Source organism: Oxyura jamaicensis, chromosome 2 (assembly GCF_011077185.1).
Source record: "Oxyura jamaicensis isolate SHBP4307 breed ruddy duck chromosome 2, BPBGC_Ojam_1.0, whole genome shotgun sequence".
Taxonomy (NCBI): Eukaryota; Metazoa; Chordata; class Aves; order Anseriformes; family Anatidae; genus Oxyura; species Oxyura jamaicensis.
The window spans coordinates 133,498,203-133,508,524 of record NC_048894.1 but is presented as its reverse complement, the minus strand read 5'-3'; positions in this window follow the sequence as shown (position 1 = coordinate 133,508,524).

The window sequence follows — 10,322 nt, the reverse complement described above, 5'->3', positions numbered from 1 at the left end:
TTTTATTTTATTTTATTTTATTTTATTTTATTTTATTTTATTTTATTTTATTTTATTTATTTTATTTTATTTTATTTTATTTTTTAATTATTATTTCTGGATGGGAGAAAAACACAAGAAAGACTGACATCAAAGTTTCTGTGGGTGCCCATTCTGCATGTATGTACCCCCAGACTTGCATACTGAGACAGTGCTGGTTACCCTCAGTGAAAAATATCTGCCACCCCGCTGAGATTGTCCACTGAGTCCCCTATAGTTAGAGGCCAATACCCATTCCAAAGCAGCCCTCCATGCCCAGTGCTAAACCTCTTGACCTTCAATGCTTTAAGGTTCTCCACAACTTTTTCATTTTAATGTCTTTTTTTAAAAATTAATTTAAAAAACATTTCCTGAAGCCTTATGTCAGCCGTGGCTGGTAGCCTCTGTTTATTCATGACAGTTAGCGGGCTGAACAGAGGTCTACTGTACTTTTGCGAGCCATCTTAATCCCTTCGAATGAATAACAAGAAGAAAAAGATGGGTTGACAGAGGCAGTTAGCAGAGATCATACTTACACATGTTTGTTTTCAGTAATTAGTCACAGTGTTAATAGAAACATCCACTTTAAGCAAAGACTGCTGATTTGCACAAACAGAGGGCCATATGCTCTGGTGGGTGTGGAGGGGGGCTGATAAAACTAAAAACTTTTCAGGAATTTTTATATGTGAAAACTTGCTATTATATTTATTCATTTATTTATCCAGTTTAATTATTTTCACACCAGTTACGTTTTGCAATATTTTCCACTTGGAATCGTCAGAATAAATACACAAGGCTCCGCATTCACCTTCTCTGGTTCACTCATTCACACACTCACACTGAGGGAACAAGAGAGTTTCTAAGTGCCTGCCTATTGCTAACCGTGTACATATGGATAGCATATGAAAATGAACTAGACTGTAGGTGTTTTAACAATATAATTTAGAGTATGTTGCCTTTTTTACTTTTCCAGTAGTACCAGACGGGTTTTGCAAGCGGTCTATGAAAGCAACGGCTGCCTTTTACAAAGATTTATTATTTTTTAGTGATACAATAGACTAATACTATTTCCAAAGGGGGTTATATATTGATATGTTGAGTTGTTAACATATCCCTTTGAATCCAAACTATTCTGCTCCTGTCAAGTGTAATGCAGAAACTTCTGATACTTTATCAAATGCTATTTAATTGCATTTCTCTCCCTCTCTCTTTTTTTAATTTTTATTTTTTAATAATAAAGCTAATAATTGTTTTAGCTTAAACAGATTTTTTCCTTGGACAAAATCATAAGATCACTGTCATAAGGATCTCATAAGTATAGGACAGCATATTTTCAGTCAGTATATTTTCTTCAACAGAAAGGAAGCTATATGTTTTTGTGTTTGCTCATGATCGTTGTGTTTTAGGCATGTTTATAATTTGCTAAGCATGGTGCTGTTAACTTTGGTCACGTGAAGCATTATCTTGCAACTCACCCTCTTGCACAGAGCCCAGATGCTCCAAGCAGTAGCTGTTACACCCAGCTCACAAGCCCCAGCCCCAGGATGCATTCCTGATTACCTCTGGGGAGGTGCCCCCAGGGACAAGCATCTTCTTCCTCAGCTGGTACTCTGCAGCTGATTTGCTGCCATCCATCCCCACTGGGACCAGAGCACTCGCTAAATAAGTTGTTCATTTCTAAAAGGGTCAAGATGTGAAGCAATTTTACTACTGCCTGATACAAAATATTATTCACATTTTTACTTACTTTGGAGAAGGGAAAAAAGTGCATATGCAAGTGTTGATTTTCTAGAGAGACATAAATTCACCATTTGTATAACCAGAAAACAAAACAAACAAACAAAATACAAAAACAAACAACAACAACAAACAACAACAACAACAACAACAAAAACAGCCCCAAACCATGCGGGCACACACAGACACATGCACGCAGCCTATGACAGAAATAGTTCTGGCATGTTGCACACCTGAGGCATGTCAGGCTGCATTTCCATGGCCTCTCTGGTCATCCACTGTGGTGTCTCCTGTCCTGTGGTTACAGTTTGTCCCACTTACTGCGTTCTGTCTTTCTGACAGTGAACTGGTCAGGTACATTGGTCTTCAGATAGATGTCAAGTCCATTGTAAATAGGCTGAGGAAAGTGGCTACTGGCAATGTTCATGTATATCAGCACAGAGAAATGAAGACTGATGGGAAAACCTGGTTGTAGTGTGTAAGAAGCTGCCCCAAAAGAAAGAGAATAATCTATTCTCCACATCCATGGGCAAGAGGAAAGGAAAGGATGGCATAACATCATAGCTGTGCCAAAGTTTATTTGTTAGGGAAAGCTTTTTTCCTGGGGAGGATATTAGATTCCCAGAAAAGAAAGTCTGGAAGGGTGTGAAATCACTGTGACAAGAGGACATTGAGGTCAGGTTACACAAACATCTGCCTGACTGACAGAGATAGAACAGGTCCTGTGGTGGGACTGGGATGGACTAGATGAGAAACCTGTGTTCCTGGCTACTGCAATAAATCACAGTGGCACCTCAAAGCGTCACTCTGTGTTGCTTCTCTCTCTGCAGACAATGCTGTTTTCAAAAGTATTTGCTGGACTAAGACTGTAATGTGTGAATATGACAGATTAGAGGGTTTTTGTTGGCTCCTTCTTCAGCCACTTGTGTGACGGTATTGCTGTGGCCAGTTGCTGTTGGCCCAGGTTTATGTGGCATGGGTGCATCCTTTCACTCCAAAGTGTCATGTCTGAAGGCTTCAGCCATAAGACAGTGATGAGTAAAAGTACCCAGCCTCTTCTTGAAGCACACTTAGAAACCTGTGGTGTTATTTTCTCAGAGAACCAATACAGGTAGTGGAGAAATAACTAAAATCCTTCTTCCATCTTCCCCAGTTTATTACAAACTGCCACAGAGAGAAATACATACCCCAAATCAGAGTCAGATCACAAGAAAAGCCAAGGAGAGGAGACTTACCTCCTGCCTGCCTCTTCTCCTCTGGCCATCAGAATTGTCTTGCCTGAAGCACTGGCTTGGCTGGCCCATTATTGAGCCACAAGAGCCTTGGTGGCTTGCCTAGTTTTGCCCTCCCATGATTTCTTGTCTGCTGTAAAGGTGGATAGATAGATGAGCAGACTTAGCTAAAACAGAGCTGTTACTCTGCAAGAAGTGGGTATGGTACAAGCATGGCTTTGTCTTTACCCATCTGGTTGGGTCTCCCTACGGGTGGCTTTGCATCTCATGCCTAGATTTGTGCATACGATCCTGAGTGCAGGATGTGCCATGAGCAGGCGAGGTAAGAGCCGTAGACATGGTGGCAGACTGCAGTTGGAAACTTTTGAGTCAAAGCTGGGCTGCTTTTGGCGCTCTGCTCATCCCAGGGTAGCAGCCTCCCCGCAGTTTGGCTTTGAGTCACTGTGGTAATTCATGGTTAAAATCATCATTCTTGGCACACGCACCGAAGATTAAAAGAAAACAGGAAAAATCTTCTCCAAATGACAGATTTACATACCAGGAGGAAAAAACCCCACATAAAAATCTGATTTGAAGAACACAATTATAATATTTTATCCTCATTTCACTAACCATTTTATTGACTGAAAAAGGAGCTACCTCAAGACTACAGATCTAAAGTGCTAACAAATTAAAACCATCCCCGAAGGAGAAAGACCACTAATCTGAAGCATGCCTCCCAAAAGAATTTCCGAAGATCTATAAATGCCATATGCTGAATAGACAGTATTTCTTTTAAGGTACAAGCATTTTTTTTTCTTCTGAGTGACTGACCAAACAAGGTCTAAAAGGAAAGGGAAAAAGACAAAGGACACCACATAAGAAAAACAAGAATGCTATACCAGCACGAAATACCAGCCAACATGCATATGGGAACACTTATTTGATCATCTAAATATGCTTATTTTATACAGTGGATGTCCAAAAGTGATTGCATTTGCACTGATTCACTTAGTGTAAGAAGTAAAGTTGGCCCAATATCCATATTCCATAAACAGAGGTAATAAATTAAAGAAGCTGAGGCTCTTCTTGCTGCCAAAGCACATTTAAAATGTGAGCCAGAAACAGAGCACAGCAAAAGGGTTTTGGAGAAAAACAGAGAGAAAGAAAAAGCTGTTACTTTTAAATATAATTAATCCTTGAAACTGAGGAAAATGACAGTAAACGAAGACTCTGCAGAACCCTGGTGGCCTTTGCAGTGTTTCCCCTGCCAGGCCTGGGAGTGATGGTGCCTCTCTGCTGGTTGGGACACCTGTCCTCTAACTCCTGCTCACCCCTACCTGCAGGTCTCCGTGCTCAGGAGGTGAAGTCTCATGCCGTCATGGCATCCTGCAGGGTCACCTTTTGTGCTGGTTGCACTTCTACATCCTCAAAGTGTCTTAAAATCTGCATCCTTTAAGTGTCTTAAAATTACACTTCACACCATAATGGAACACATGTACCACATTATGAAATACATAAATATAAACTGACAATACACATGTGCTTTAATAGAAGCCAGGGAATATATAGCATGTTCTCAGTGGCCATTCAACGCCTGGAGATAAATACCTTCATTACAGCTTGGGGAGCAGCCGGCCAGTCCCAGGGAGCAGCGAGACAGAAAACCACTGACCCTTTCAGCACAATCCTCCTTGGCATGAACTAGGCTTTTGATAATTTCATACGATGACAGACCTCCAGGAAAGCCCTCCTGAAGGGCCTCCCAGAAGCAGAGATGTGAAAACATCAGGTGTGCCCTGGCATTTGAGTCAGTGCAGCAGCTTGCTGCTCTCCCCTCTCTGTGAACAGCTAAAACATGCTGTTACGTGTTGCAGCCGCTTATAGGCCACTTAGAGAAATCTTCATCTGTGTGCATACCCTGTGCTGCGTAATGTAAAACAAGTTGTCAGATCGGCTACCTCTGCTTATACTGATCTGTCTTCATTTTGGACATTAGTGCTGGGGAAGGCAACAGGATTCTTTCTAGCAGCCGACTTTCGGTTTTTGTGTGCTGAAGACAAAATATTGCTGGCCTGTTATTTTTGGAAGAAACTTCTGATTTGTGGTGGCATAAAAGTAGTCAGAGGAATGGGTCCTGCCTTGGAGTGCAGTGCTCTCAAACATATGGCAGACAGTCACCCTCGTGCTGGTGGACCTCACCATGTTCCTTTTGTAAAGCACCCAGTGGTGGCTGGAGGAGGTGAGCAAGCTCCTGCGCTGTGAGGAGATGGCATTGCATGGCTATGCTTTGCGAGTAGGTGGGATGAAGCACAGCCATGGAGAGAGCGAGGAGCTGCTGAGCATGACAGGAGCGGAGGAGGAGGCTCCAGAGGGCTCACAGATGGAACCAGGCACAGGGACAGCTGTTAGCAGGCATGGGCACCGCTCGCGTCTCAAAACCGGGGTACAGACCTTGCTGGGGAAGCAAATCATTCTTGGATGACTTCCACCTGGAAACTCTTCCTCAGGAGAAGGCAGAGGTTTCCACTCAGCAGACTGCTCGGGAAGGCTTTCATCCCTTTCATCTCCATCCCTTTCTCCCTCCTCGTACCGAGCGCTAGCCCCCAGCCTGCTGCACCTCCGGTGCCTGATGCGAGCCATGTGGGCTGGAGTAGTGCAGGGGAGGCTATCTGGGAACCATGTCTGTGCGCATCGCAAGTATTTGTCACTCTTCAGGCCATAAACTTCCCAAGGAGCCTTATTTTTCCTGTTAATATGGAAACTGAAAATTACAGGAACTCTTCACTGAAATGATGATGTTAGCTTATTTCCTGTGTAACATGGATTGACATGTACATATGCTGGTGACATGTTAGAAAAGCAGCTATCTGCTCTAAAACTTGTTATAGCCCACTCATAGGACACAGATCCAGACAGAGTGAAAAAAAGAAAGAAAAGAAAAGATACTGTGAAAAATCAAAGTGCTCCAGGGTACATTTCCTAAAGACAAATAACTTCCTTCATTTCAAGCCTAAGAAAAAAAAAAAAAAATCCCTCTGTAAATAAATTGGACTGATTAAGAGGAGATATTTAACTAGAGTTCAGAGAAGGAAGCTTTAAACATTAAAATTTATGCTGTCCTTAAAAAGAAAGCACTTTGTGAGTGATGGACACGCTATGTAATAAAAATCAATAGGAAAAAGGATTTCCTGCATATATTACACTTACTTCTAGGGATAAGCTATACCATTCTTCTAAGGATAAGCTATACCATTCTTCTCTGCAGTTCACCCTGGGATAACAGCAAATACTGAAACAAGAAGTGTGTTTGTATGCACATACCAACATCTCCTTGTTCATTTTCTCTTTCATCTGCATATTTACATCTTCCATAAATTTATTATCCCATTTGAACCCATCCTATAAATATTCAAAAATCTCAAATGTTAATAGCAAACAAATTGGCCAAGCTAAATTTCTGGCCTTACTTTACACAAACAAACAAACAAACAAACAAACAACTTTACTAATTTAAAAATGTTTTGGTTCTTTCTTAAATATTTATATTTTTAAACTCCTTTACTGTAAATTTACTGCCCCTTTGAAATCAGGGAGTCATCACAAATCACAATTTTATTTTGAAATGTTGGATGTGACTGGTTGCTTACTGTAGCCACCATGTTTTTGAGCAATACCTACACTATGAAAGGACATGATCATGTTGCTCACAGTTTGTGCTGAAAAAGCTGTGGTGCCACTGATGACCCCAGACACATCAGAGGTGGAAGAGAAGGAGGAGAGGCATCAAGCAGGTGCTGGATGAGGGGAAAGAGAATACATTCAACCCATGATAATGGACTGCTCTTGCAGAAGTGTCTTATATTATCTGCGTGTGTAAATAGTTTACCGAGCCACAAGGGTTTCATACTTCCTTGACAGGTTTTTTACCAGCATCATTAGGATTTGCCGTGAGCTCCTGCAGAGGCTGTTTAAGAAAGCTTGACACACTGTTTGAAAACCTCCCCCATGTGGCTAATGTTTATTTCAGAATTTCCTGACAGTGTTTTGAGGAACACAAAGTCACACAAACCTTCTGCACTGGGAGCAGGACAATGATTTCAGCTGTGTGGTGTGTGACACATTGTTTGTTCTACCATACACAGCTATACATCTGAATGTACCGAGTAACAACAAGGTACATTAAGCTTCTTAAAGCTGTGATTGAATCGCACAAATGAGGAAAACAATAAAAACAGGGAAAACAAAAGGGATAGCTGTGCTTGTGTGCTACCATTAACTGCTGTAAGGACAGAATTTGATGTGACTTCAGATTTACTTCTTGAACAGATTTCTTCCAGTGGTACCGAAAGGACCTTGGTGCAAAAGAAAGTCTTCCCTTATTGAAGAACAAATGCAACATGGCAGAGAGCGTTGAGGGTAGTCTTTATTTTCAATGAAATGGAAAGAAAAATGAAATGACTACTCTCACTCTTTTTTTTTTTTTTTTTTTTTTTCCTACTCTGAAGCTTGAGGAAACAAGGAAACATTCTGACAACTTTTGATTATTTTTTCTATTAAGAGATCAAATTCTGCTTTCCGTTGCAATCCATTCACGTACTGCGGGTACATCCCAGTTACCTTCAGCAAACTAAAGCCATCACTGTCTATTTACTTCAGAGTGAGGACAGAATCTGGCTACAGAGCCAAAGGATCTAATTCTGCCTGGAGGCTTAATTTGCCCTGTTTTAAAAGTGACCTAAATACAACATCAATGCCACCAGCAGAACAGCAGGTTTCGAGTAAGGCACAGACACCATTTTCTGTGTGACTGCCCCTTGTCTGTGTAATGCATAGCTGCACATAGTGGGATGATAGCAGGGCTGGCAGCTCCACCGTCTCTGAGTGTGAACACACTGTGCAGTGTAAATGCCTGCTCTTCTAAATGCTCTACATGCCCTTAAAACCAATGGGCTTACCCTGAAACTGAGTGTGCCTCACAGGGATGCAGAGCAGGGCTAGCATTCAGCATCTGGGGAGATTTGAATAAGCAACTTCATATAGCAACCTCTGTAGGAAAACAAAAGCAAAGTTGGTTTGGGGGCTACATTTTTTTTTACTGGCTTTGTGGTCAGCTGTTATTTGTCTGGTCTAGTGTGCAAGGTCAAGAAAGAAACTGGCTGTTTCGGGAGATGCAGGCTCAGGAAATAAAGGAGTCACTCTTCTATTAAACAAATTCAAGCCCTGGGTTGCTGACTTCCCAGCTGAGCTGACCACAGTAGGTGTTATGTCACTGGCCTCCAAGCCAGCTGAGACCCACCCATAACCTGTGACTCCTTCTTGCACTTAAACATAGGTTATCACAGTTTCTCTACTGAAAGTGTGTGTCTGAGAAGGCAGATGGAATTATTCTGGAGTTTTGTATTCTGAGGACGTCATGAAATTCAGAAAGCTTAGGTTTTTCCTTCGGTGAGCTGTCAACCATGAATAGTTGTTGTGAGCAGCATCCTCTGGGGAAAGGCAGATGAGGAATAAAGAATGAGGAGTTTGGAGCTACCACAAGATCTGTGTGTGAAAGGACTGAGTGTGAAAGGAGGATAGGTACATAGCGGAAAAGCAAAACCCTAGGAGAGCTGATCCCCAAAGCTGGGGATGGGGGATTCATTGTCAGCCACCCATTCGATTTCCCTCTTGCATTTATGGGCTTTTCAGAGCCCTTGGATCTATGTCTGAGATATAACTCTTTCACATATACGTGAAAACATACATGATCTCTCATTCCTCCCTTAACATACAAGCTTGAAAATGGGCTATTTGATCAATACAGCCCTAGTCCTTTCCTCTGCCATCTTTGACTGCAGATGTCTCAGTGCCACCAGCCAAAACTGATGAAGTATGAGTCAAACCTGGTGCTGAGAGTGCTGGGGAGGAGAAGAACTGGTGTGCTTACTGGAGAGGAATGCTAAGTTTCTGGCCCTATCCACCTCAACAGACTACTTTAATCGCAGCTGAAAAATTTCACAATAAGTTAAATGGTCTACTTAACACATCTCTTTTCTGTTTAAAGTTACTTTCTAGGTACTTTAAAAGCTGATATTTCTGTGAATGTTGTTGCTGTTTGGTATGTTTCATGGGGATACTGGGAAAGTGTAGCAATACAAATTTGATATAGTACAAATCAAGGAGTCGATATAAACCATCCTTCTTTACCTCTTCCCAACTGTTTTGGGTAGTACAATCTCTTTGTTTGTTTGTTTGACAGATTCTCTCAGTGCAATTTTGACAGACATGGGAGCCAAGCAAGATGCAGACCCAACCCTGAAGATGTCAGTGACTCAGGCTGTGCTCAGATCAGGGCTAGGCAACCACTGCCTCTTCTGAGTGTTGGCCTTGGGGTGGGCTAAGGTGGGATGACAGATCTGTGTCCTGATACTCCAGCTGTGACTGGGAAATTAGAGATTTCTGTCTTTCAGGGGAGGGGAAGGAAGGTCATTAGAGCTCAGCCTGCCTCTTCTCCCCATGTGGCAAACAGGTTTGCCAACCTGTCACTCTGTTTCTTGCTTCTTCATATGGTTTAAGTTCCAGCCATATTATTGGGTTTAGGATCTGGGCTGCCCTGGAGAGTGCATAAATTTAAATGTCTGAAAGCATGGGTATACAAGATGATCTCAGATGCAGCTCTAATGTTTGCTGGAGGAACTCTAAATGAAACATTACTTCTCTTTCAGATAAGCTAAGGATTATCTGCAAGCACAGAGGATTGGGAAGAAATCTGGATAGTAATCAAACAGCAGGTCAAATCATTCAAACCAAAAGTACATAGCATTATCAGGGAGGGAGGCTCTTGAATGATTAGAAGCAGAGAAAAACAGGTCTGGAAGGGACTTCAGGAGGTCATGTAGTCACTTCCCTGGCCCCCAGCCAGTTCGGTTATATGTGTGTTGTTCCTGACAGATGTTAGCCTAAATTGTTGAGACCGCCAATGATGGAGACTCCACAGCTTCCCCAGGCAATCTATTCTAGTTCTTTCCTAATTGTACCATTAGAAAGTTTTCCCTAATGCCTCAGAAATTTTTTATACACTTCCTTTGAGGCAGTTGAACTCCACCACTTCTTGACCTATCCCCTGTAGATGCAGAGGGCAGGTTATACCTTTCCTCTTCACAGCAGCCTTTATGTACTAAAGCACTGTTACCACCCCATCCCCCAGCCTTCTTTTCTTTAGACCACACAAAGCTAATTCCTTTACTATTTCCTCCAAGGTCATGCTTTTTTAGACCTCTTGTTGCTTTCCTTTGGACATTCTCAAATTTGTCCACATGCGTCTCAAATTACAGCTGTATCTATGCTGAGAAAAAGAAAAAAAATATATATTTA